This window comes from Etheostoma cragini, chromosome 19, assembly GCF_013103735.1.
Source record: "Etheostoma cragini isolate CJK2018 chromosome 19, CSU_Ecrag_1.0, whole genome shotgun sequence".
Taxonomy (NCBI): Eukaryota; Metazoa; Chordata; class Actinopteri; order Perciformes; family Percidae; genus Etheostoma; species Etheostoma cragini.
This window is the reverse complement of record NC_048425.1, coordinates 830044-840302: the sequence shown is the minus strand read 5'-3', so window position 1 is coordinate 840302 and position 10259 is coordinate 830044.

Sequence of the window (10259 nt, the reverse complement as noted above, 5' to 3'; positions counted from 1 at the left end):
CCATCTGTGCGCATTCATGTGCCATGAATGCATGTTACTAACTGAGCTTCTACCCCAGAGTCCTTGTGCTTTCTCACCTCACAGATCTCTTGGATTGTGGTGGCACCTGGATTGTTTGCCATGGTCCTGCACCAGGCCCTGCACTGCCATTATTAAGCCGCCTACAAATCTGTGGTAAAACCGCTCTGCGCTTGGGTGAGCAAAAATAATGCAGAACGCTGCTCCTCTTGTTTTTGTTTACCATAGCTGCCCACCAATAGCCAGGGTTTGCGTTAAAATTCTCCCTTCTAAAAGGAAGTTTTTCCTTGCCACTGTCTCACCAAATGCTTGCTCTCAGGGGGTATTGTTGGTCTAGATGTACTGTATCTGTAAAGTGTCCTGTGACAACTCACTGTCTTTGACACTTTAAATCAAATTGAATTGATGTCCAAGACTGGGTTTGCATTTATATCTGAGGATGAGCTGCCAGGTTTACATTTGCACCAAGCCCTGGCAACAAATAAACTCTACCTGGTTAAATTCCTGCATCACAGTAAAGTCACTCTTACTCAACTACAAATGACTTCATGCATTAAACCTCATTACTAATTAGACAATTTAATTTCCGGAACTTTCGATCCTTGGATATAGGTCTGCAACCCAAACCAACAGTCCGGACTTTTTATTTTGGTTTAGGCTTTCCTGTTTACATTTTATCATAAAAACCTCATGTGTAATGTATTTTACTTTCTCTTTTGTCCCTTTTTGATTGTCTTTCTCACCCTAACTAATTTCACCCATGTCTAATCCCTCTGTACCCCCATTTAGTCTCTTTCCTTGTCATTTTTCTGTCATGTCTAGTTCTTCCGGTGTAATGGATTACTTCTTTTTCTGCAGTGTTTTCCTCTGGACTCGTTTTCTTTTTTTTTTTTTCTTTTTTTAACGAGCTTATTATCACAGGTTTCTGAGCTGTTGCCGTCATCTGTTCCTGTGCGGTCTCCTGTTTCCCTAGTTCCTGCTGTTCATGATTTCCCTGCAGGTTGTCTTTGATTGGGGTCCTGTCTTTTTATACTGTGTTTAGGACCCTTTTTATCACCTTACAGTGAGGCGCCATCTTTGTTTCCAAATGTTTCAAGTGACTTCAACAGCTTTTCCTCCAGGTGTCTTACCGCTATCTTCCTCGTTCAGATGGTTCCTGCCTATTGAGGAAAAATTCATGAGCAGTAAGTAAATTTACTAATCTGAAGAAAGTTCTGGAGACTGGGCTCTAACAGAAGCATTTAATTCTCAAATGAGGAGAATAATAGGGTAGACCAGTAAGGTTGAACCGTTATTGTACAGTGTCGTCCCAACTCTCTGAAGCTCCTGTCTTCCTGAAGGTGTCTTTAAACTTAAGTGTGCCACAGACAAAATGTTTACTTTCTACATGGCCTTTGCTGGATGAGCAGCTCCTTTTCATCATACACCTATCTACGCCTACTTCATCAATGAGGACACTAAGTGAAACTCCTCTGCCTGATACAGGTAATGTATGAATGACACTTGAGTACCACTGTCTGAGCATAAATGGCATGAGTTAAGCTGGGAATTTCACGAGACTGCCTACATTGTCCACGCCCTGATACTGCATCAGAACTTCATCGCCCATCTGATTATCCTCCTGCCTGTCCTTGAGAGGTTGTGTAGAACTCTGGTAACCCTCCCGACCTGCTTTATTAATCAGCTGTAGCAGTCATCATTTCCTCAGCTGAAATACTTCAAGAGATGGTGCTGTTCCAGAGCTGCAGCTGTGACATTTCATAGTAATGCTCCCCAGCACCGTTGCCGTTAAATTCCTAAGCAGCATCCACCAGTTCCCCAGCTGCAGCTGTCATCAGTTCCTGTGCTCAAGCTTTCTCCCTTATTCCTGGTTCCACCGGCTGCAATTTCTGATCTCAAGTCTTTGAGTGGGTAAGTATCTCTGACGCCTTCCAGTGAGGTTATGTCTTTGTGGCCACCTTTCAATGCAGTCTAATAACGTTTTTGGGTTTTCAGAGGGGTCAAATCACAATTTTTCTTTCTAAAGTGGTCCTGCCAATTGTCATCAAAAAAATCCTTCCTACATCAGACCTTCAGAGCAATCCTGCCTGTTGCTGAATCTTGATCCTGATCCATAGGTGTTCCATCTATTTTACTTCTGACAGATTTTGTTGCACTCTAGCAACCCTCCTCCAGACCTGCTCAGCCCATTGGCCACAGCAATCACAAGTTCCTGAGCTGGATGCCACCTTGTTTCAGAGCTACAGCCATAACCTGTAACTTTGCTACAGCTGACTTTTGTTTCCATGACTACATTTTCTGATCTAAAATCCCCAGGCTGTCCAAGAGTTGGGTCATGTTTCTGCCTTCCAGTGAGATGTCTTGGACGTATTCCAGGAAGTTCTCGTCAAAGCCTTCATCCTCCAGAGGGATCCCTCTTGTCCTCGAGCGATCCTTTTCACATTGCTGAAACATGATCCTACTCGAGAGATTCTCCACCTATCTGATTTTCGTCCTACAGAGGTTTTGTGGCAACCCTATACACTTTGCCCTTTGGCTGCAACGCTCCCCACTTCCGGAAGTTACTGCTGTCACAAGTTCCAAATTGCAGCTATCAAAGGTTTTCTGCATCTGTTAACAGTACCTGATCTCATATCCCCTAGTTTTCCAGAAATGTATTTGCGTCTCCGTGGCAGCCTTCTAATAAAGTTTAGTTTTTGTGGCTGCCTTCATTGGTGTCCCATCTTAGTTGCTGCCTTAAGTGCGGTTTCGTCACCTCCCTTGTCCTCAAAAGGCGTCCTTCGTCTGTGGCCAACCACCGGAAGGTTTTTTTCTACAATGCCAATCTAAGTGCGGTCCAGCTCTTGATCCTCTAGAGCTGCTTTACCTATCTGTCCATTATTGGCCAAAGCAATCATAAGTTCCTTAGCTGTAATGCTTCCGTTCCTGAGCCACTGCTGATACTATTTGCTGATCTGTAGCTGTCACAATCAAGAGTTTGGGTGCTCCAGTTGTCGCCTCTGTCCCTGGCTCCACCGGCTGCCATTCCAGATCATTAGTCCCCAAGCTGTTGATTGGGTTGTCCGTCAACACTGTTACGGTTCCGGTAAGTTCTCGTCACCCCCTTATCCTCCAAAGGGTTTTGGTGGATTTTGGTGGTTTTGTCCTTTATGATGGTCTAATTGCTGTTTTTGTATGCCAGAGGCGTTCTGTTTCCATCGCTGACCACTAGAGGAATCCTGCCTTCTCTGAACATCAGAGGGACCTCCAGAGCAGTCATGACCTTTGATCCTCAACCAATCTAATACTGTTATATTCCTGCCAGAGCATTTGTTGAACCCTAGTCACTTTCTATGACCTGCTTTAGAAAAGCAGTGAAAACTTTTTGAGCTGCAACACTCCCCAGTTCCTAAACTACTGCTGTTACTACTTCCTCAGCTGTCGCAAGTTCCTGAGCTGCAGCGTTCCTTGGTTTCTGAGCTGCACACTCCTTAGTTCCTGAACACTGATAATCACCAAACCCCACAGGTTCCTGTTCTCCAGCTGTCTTTTTACCTGGTTAAACTGGCGGCCCTCCATCCAGTTTAAATACCTTTGTTGCAGTGGGGTCCTGTTCCTGAGTTGCAGCTGTCATCATTTCCTGTTTTCCTGGGTCCATTGGCTGCCATTTTTAATCTTAAGTTCCTAGGCTGTCCTTGAGTGGGGTCATGTCTCTGTGGCTGCCTTCCGGTGAGTTAATGTCTGGAAAACAAGTTGCAGGAGGTTCTCGTCACAGCCTTCATCTTCCAGAGGGGTTCCTTTTATTGCCTTTGTCCTCCAGAGAGATAAAGCCTCTGTCCCTGACCCACAGAGGATCTTGCCAGCATTACAGACCTCCAGAGGGATCCCTTCTACATAGCTGAAACTTGTTCCTGTGCTGTAGCTGTCTCCTGTTTCCATGGCTACCATTCCTGATCTGAAATCTCCCTGGCTCTCAAGTGGGTAGTGGTAAAGTGATCCCCAGTTTGTGAGCTGACACTGTCAAAAGTTCCAGATTCGCTGCAATAGTCTCTTCCTTAAATCGCAGCTTTCCGAAGGTCTTCAGCTGCAGCTGTCATCAGTTCCTGTTGACTTGGTTCCACTGGCTGCCTTTCCTGATCTGAATTCCACAGGATGTCCTTGAGTTCGGGTCATGTCTCTGTGGCTGCTTTCTTTATTTACCCTGGCAACCCTAAAGACCTGCAAAGCCACAGCGTTCCCAAGTTCCTGAACTACAGCAATAATCTGTTCCTGTGCTACAGCTGTCACTTGTTTCCATGGCTACCATTCCTGATATGAAATTCCCCTGGCTCTAAAGTGGGCGGTGGTACTGTGATCCTCAGTTCATAAGGTGCTACTGTAACAGGTTCCAGATTGGTTGCAATCATCTCTTCCTGAGTTGCAGCTGTCCCAAGGTCTTTAGCTGCAGCTATCATTGGTTACTTTTTCTTTACTTGGTTCCACAGGCTGCCCTTTAGTGGGGTCATATCTCTGGCTGCTTTCTTGTGAGGTAATGTCTTGGTAAACATCTTCCAGGAGGTTCTCGTCAGTCTTTGTCCTCCGGAGGGTTCCATTATCTTTGTCATGAGAAATGACACCTCTTTCCCTGACCATCAGGATCCCAGACCTCCCGAGCGATCCTGTTTACCTTGCTGAAACCTGATCTTCCTCCATAGGTGCACCACCCATCTGACCATTGTCCTGCCTGTCCTACAAAGGTTCTGTGGCAACCCTAGTCATTGGTGAAGGTGATCTACCCATGTGATCGTCCTCCTGCCTGTTCTCATATTTCCTGAGGCGCTGCCATCAAATTCCTAAGCAGCATCCATCAGTTCCTGTGCTCTAACTTTCTCTTATTCCTGGTTCCACTGGATGTGATTCCTGATCTCAAGTCTCCAGTCTGTCTTTAAGTGGGTAGGTATTTCTGTCGCTTTACAGTGAGGTTAAGTATTTGTGGCCACCTTAAATGGGGCTCTAATCACTGCCATTTGTCTTGCAGAGGGTTACAGCCAGTCGTAAACCAACAAAGGAATCCTTCCTACATCAGACCTTCAGAGCCAACCTGTCTACGTTGCTGAACCTATATCCTCAACCATAGGTGTTGTATTTTTTATCTTTTGTCCTGCCTGAGATTTTGTGGCACCCTAGCAACCCTCAAGACGTGCTCAGCCGCAGCAGTTACAAGTTCCTGAAATGCTAATGTCACAAATTCCTGAACTACAGACATCTGTTCCTGTGCTACAGCTGTCACTTGTTTCCATGGCTACCATTCCTGATATGAAATGCCCCTGGCTCTAAATTTGGTAGTGGTGCAGTGATCCTCAGTTCGTCAGCTGCTACTTTCGCAAGTTCCAGATTCGTTTCAATCATCTCTTCGTGATTTGCAGCTGTCCCAAGGTCTTCAGCTGCAGCTGTCAGCAATTCCTGTTTCTTTTTTACTTGGTTCCACTGGCTACCATTCCTGATCTCAAGTCCACAGGCTGTCCTTGAGTGGGGTCGTATCTCTTTGGCCGCTTTCTTGTCAGGTAAAGTCTTGGTTGACATCATCCAGGAGGTTCTCGTCACAGCTTTCGTCCTCTGGAGGGGCTCCATTATCTTTGTCATCCAGAGGCACCACACCTGTTTCCCTGACATCAGAGGCTTTTAACTACATCACAGACCTCCAGAGCGATCCTTTTTAATTTGTTAAAACCTCATCTTCCTCCATAGGTACTCCACCCATCTTACTATTGTCCTGTCCGTCCTACAGAGGTTTTGTGGCAACCCTAGTGCTGGTGGTAAATGGTAAAGGTGCTCCACCCATGTGATCGTCATCCTGCCTGTTCTTGTTGTTCCTGAGGCGCTGCCATCAAATCTTCCTAAGCAGCAACAATCAGTTCCTCAGCTGCAGCAGTCATCGGTTCCTGTGCTCCAACTTTCTCCCTTATTCCTTGTTCTACTTGATGTGATTCCTGATCTCAAGTATCCAGTCTGTCTGGGTAAGTATCTCTGTCGCCTTCCAGTGAGGTTAAGTATGTGTGGCCACCTTACATGGGGCTCTAATCACTAGACGGTCGCATAACAATTTGTCCTGCAGAGGGTTCCAGCCAGTCGTAAACCAACAAAGGAATCCTTCTACATCAAACCTTCATGGCAAATTTGTCTACGTTGCTGAATCTATATCCTCAAACATAGGTGTTCTATTTTCTATCTTGTGTCCTGCCTGTGATTTTTGTGGCCCCCTAGCAACCCTCAAGACCTGCTCAGCCGCAGCATCCCCAAGGTCCCGGGACAAGTTTGTCCCAAGTTTCTTAACTACATAATCTTTTTCTGTGCCCCAGCTATCTCTTGTTTCCATGGCTACCATTCCTGATATGAAATCCCACAGGTTCTCATGTGGGTAGTCCCGTAGTGCTCCCCAGTTCTTGATATGCTGCAATCATCAGTTCCTGAGTTGCAGTGGTCATCAGTTCGTTTTTCTGGTTCCACTGGCTAGTCATTCCTGATCTCAAGTCCCCAGGCTGTCCTTGAGTGGGGGTGAGTGTGGCTGCCTTCTATGGAAAGTCTTGGTGGACGCCTAACAGGAGACTCATCACAGCCTTCACGTCTGAAGGGTTTATTATTGCCTTTGTCCTCCAAAATAATCACTCCTCTGTCCCCAACCACAGAGGATCTGACCTACGTCAAAGACTGCTCTGGAGGCGCTCCACTCATTTAATTGTCGTCCTGTCTGACTGAGGTTTTGTGGCAACAATAGTAATGTCCCCCTTTGGCCGCATCACTTCCCAGTTCCTGAGTCGATGCTGTTACAAGTTACAAACTAAAGCTATCACAGGTTTCTGAGCTCCAGCTGTCATCAGTACCTTAGCTGGGTTTGCGTTTCCGTGGCCGCCTTCTATTATAATTTATTTCTGTTGCTGCCTTTCAGTCGTGTCCCATCTTAGACCCTACCTTACAGCGTGGTCTCATACCTCTCCTCCGGATGGGTCCCTCCATTGCCAATCACCAGAGGGATTGTTTTTCCGATGTAAATCTCCATTATCGTCCAGCTTGACCCCTGCCCTTGATCCTGTATAGCTGCTTTACCTGTCGAATCATCCCTAATCTGTCAAAGCAATCATAAGTTCCTTAGCTGCAATGATTCCAAGTTCCTGAGCCACTACTGCTACTCTTTGAGTTGTAGCTGTCACAATCAATACTTCCTGTGCTCCAGCAGTATCAGTTTTCCCTGGTTCAGTCTGCTGCCACTCCACAACACAAGTCCATAGGTTGTCCTTGATTGGTAGCTGCCTTCCAGTGAGGTACCTTTGTAGCCCCTTACGGTAAGATTTTGTCACCCCCTAATCTTCCAGATGGGTTCAGTTTGTCCTCCAGAATGGTCTCATCACTTTCTGTACTCTCGAGGTTTCCTGCAACTATTACTGACCCCTGGGCGTCCTGCCTATATTGGTAAGCATCAGAGGTATCTCCTACATCATGGAACTCCAGAGCAGTCATGTCTGTCATTGACCCTTGAGCCTGGATGAGACTAATACTGTAATATTCCTGCCAGGGATTTAGTTGCAACCTATTCACTTTATAGACCTGCTTAGGACCAGCAGTCACTGCTTTCTGAGCTGCAAAACTCCCCAGTTCCTGAGCACTGATAATCTCCAGTTACCTGTGGGTAACTGGAGATTATTACAGACTACAGGTCCTATTCTCAAGATGTCAGTTTTTTCCCTGGTTGTGGCCTTCCAGTGGTGTCGGATCCCCATCTTTGTTTTCCAGATGGTTCTCAATGCAGGCTTTGTCGTCCAGGTATGTATTGTCACCTTCTTGGTTCTCCAGAAGGGTTTGATTGCCATTTCCATCAAAAGTGCCCTGATTTATCATATGTGGGCTTAATATTTTTTTAAGATTTTCCTGTTGTGTTGCCTTTCTCCAATTTCCTGTCAACCAGCTGGCATCTGGACTTTCTCGGTAAGTAACAATCGTCCTGCTGCTCATTTATTGAATGTGGGCTCAAAACTTTTTTCCAAGGCTATAAAGACCACTTTCATGGACAGTAAAACTCTTCAAAGTTACAGCTTCCAAAATCAGGTAAAGTTATTGATGAAAATGGTGAACACAAGTAATTCTGCTTTAACACGCTGGTGCCGATCACCAGAGGGGTCCTGCCTACGTGACAGTCTTGACCCTCCTCAGAGGTGCTCCACCCATTGGCCACAGCAGTCACAAATTTTTGAGCTGCAGCTGTCTTAAGTACCTGAACTGCAGTGCTCTACATATTCCTAATCTGCCACTGTCACTTTATTAACCCACTGCTGTAGAGTTTCTCCTGATCCTGACAGTTTTTAGGTCTCGTCGCTGTTTGTCTTGCAAAGGGGTCTCACCTTCATCAGAAGTCCTGCCTATGTTGAAGACCACCAGATGAATCCTTCCTGTCTCTGGCCTCCATTGCTCTCTCCTGGTTTCAGTCTCCACAAAGAATGCAGTTTGTCACCATTGGCTACTCCCTCTCCCCCAGCTCTGCTTAACCAAGGTGTGTCCAACTCACATACATACACTTATTTGGATTAAGACTTTCGCAAGTAGCACAACACGTTTCATGTCTTTAAATTTTCATACCACACTGTACCTTGAAAGGCAACCACTGGTTGATTACAAACTATTATAAATTAATCAATCCCCAAAGCCCACAATGTGATTTTGGAAATAAACTGTTTATGTGAATGACTTGCTTAAACATGAAAAAAATGATCTTTTAAGTGATAGTACTTAATTCTCATTCTCTAGTACGAGGCTCTGAGGTGGTTGCCATCGTTTTGCTTCACCTGTTACCCCAACATTCAACATCCAAGGACAATAAATGAGCCAGCGGATGCTGCTGACAACCAAACGAAGGTAATTAAGATACAGTTTTTAGCATTGTATGTTAAACCATCCCACAAATAATGTGCTCATTTTCAGGTTCATGTAGTTTGATGTACCAGAATAGGTTTACATGGTTTAATTTTCAAATACCATGTTTTTGTTCCACTGCACATTGCTGCAGATCCTGTTTCACCCTGAGTATCTAAGTCTCCTTTTAGCTGCAGAGTGAGACATTTTTTCTTCATTATCTTTGCCATGGAGATTTTTAACAGCTTTTTTAAAAACGTTATGCATGTGGAAGAACCAAATACAAAAAAAGGGATTTTATTTGTTTTTGAATATGGGCACTTGAATTGTTAACCGTATGTTGTAAAGTGGGAATTTTGAATTTCCAGTGACAAGGATTTCATGGGCTGATACAGATTTTTGATGCTCATTTAGTTTGTCTTGTGCACATGAAAACAAATGTGCACTTGGAGTCAGACACAATCAAACTGAATTTCTTGGAATTCATTTTTCTGTTTCTCTTTTTAGAAGGGGAAAGCATGAAGACCTCAGGAAACTGGTCCTGCTTGGCCTACCTCTTGTTTTTTCGGAAAAGGAACGGCCTCAAGATTCTCCACATTGTCTTGGACGCATGGAGCACAGAGACAATTATTTCAGACTCACAGACTCTAAATGATGGCCCTCCCATAACTGTCAGATTCCAACTGGAAAAAGGAAACTCTAGACCTGCGCAGGTGTTAAAGCTCAGGTGCAAGCCTCAGGACTTCTTGGAAGTACTATGCAATGTCAAGTTGGATTTTTTTGAAGAACCAGTTGACAACCATGATGTGCATGGTAAAACGCTATGAAAAATGTGTTAAATGATGGTAATCTGACAGATGTAGAAAGTTTGTCATTACTTTTAGGACTTAAAGAAATGCATGTTTTATCATATTGTAATCCACTTGTTTACATGTTTGTGATTAACTAATTATGGAAAGCACAAACTATTTTCATCTATGCATTGTTTGCTAATACTGCAACAATATAAGGCAGTTACTTTTTCAATAAGTTTGTACCAACATGATTAAATCATTTGATACCATGCCCTACTTAACAATGTACTTTGATAACTTAAATGGAATTTGGTATTGAGAAAGAAAACGAATGCATTTTAACTGATGTGTAGATGACCTGGTGTACGACAAACCTTAGAATCTTAGACATGTCTTCTTAAACCTTTTTCCTTGTGTCCGATTTCAGTTGATGAATTATACTTGGAGTTTACCTGGCTTTTAATACACAATATTTTTGTGCAAGTTGTTGTCCTGTATTTTCTTTGGTAATATGTGGTGGGTCATGGACTAAAAGGGACCTTAGCAAATGTATTCTTGTAGTGTTGAATTTCTGATACTTTAGCAGAG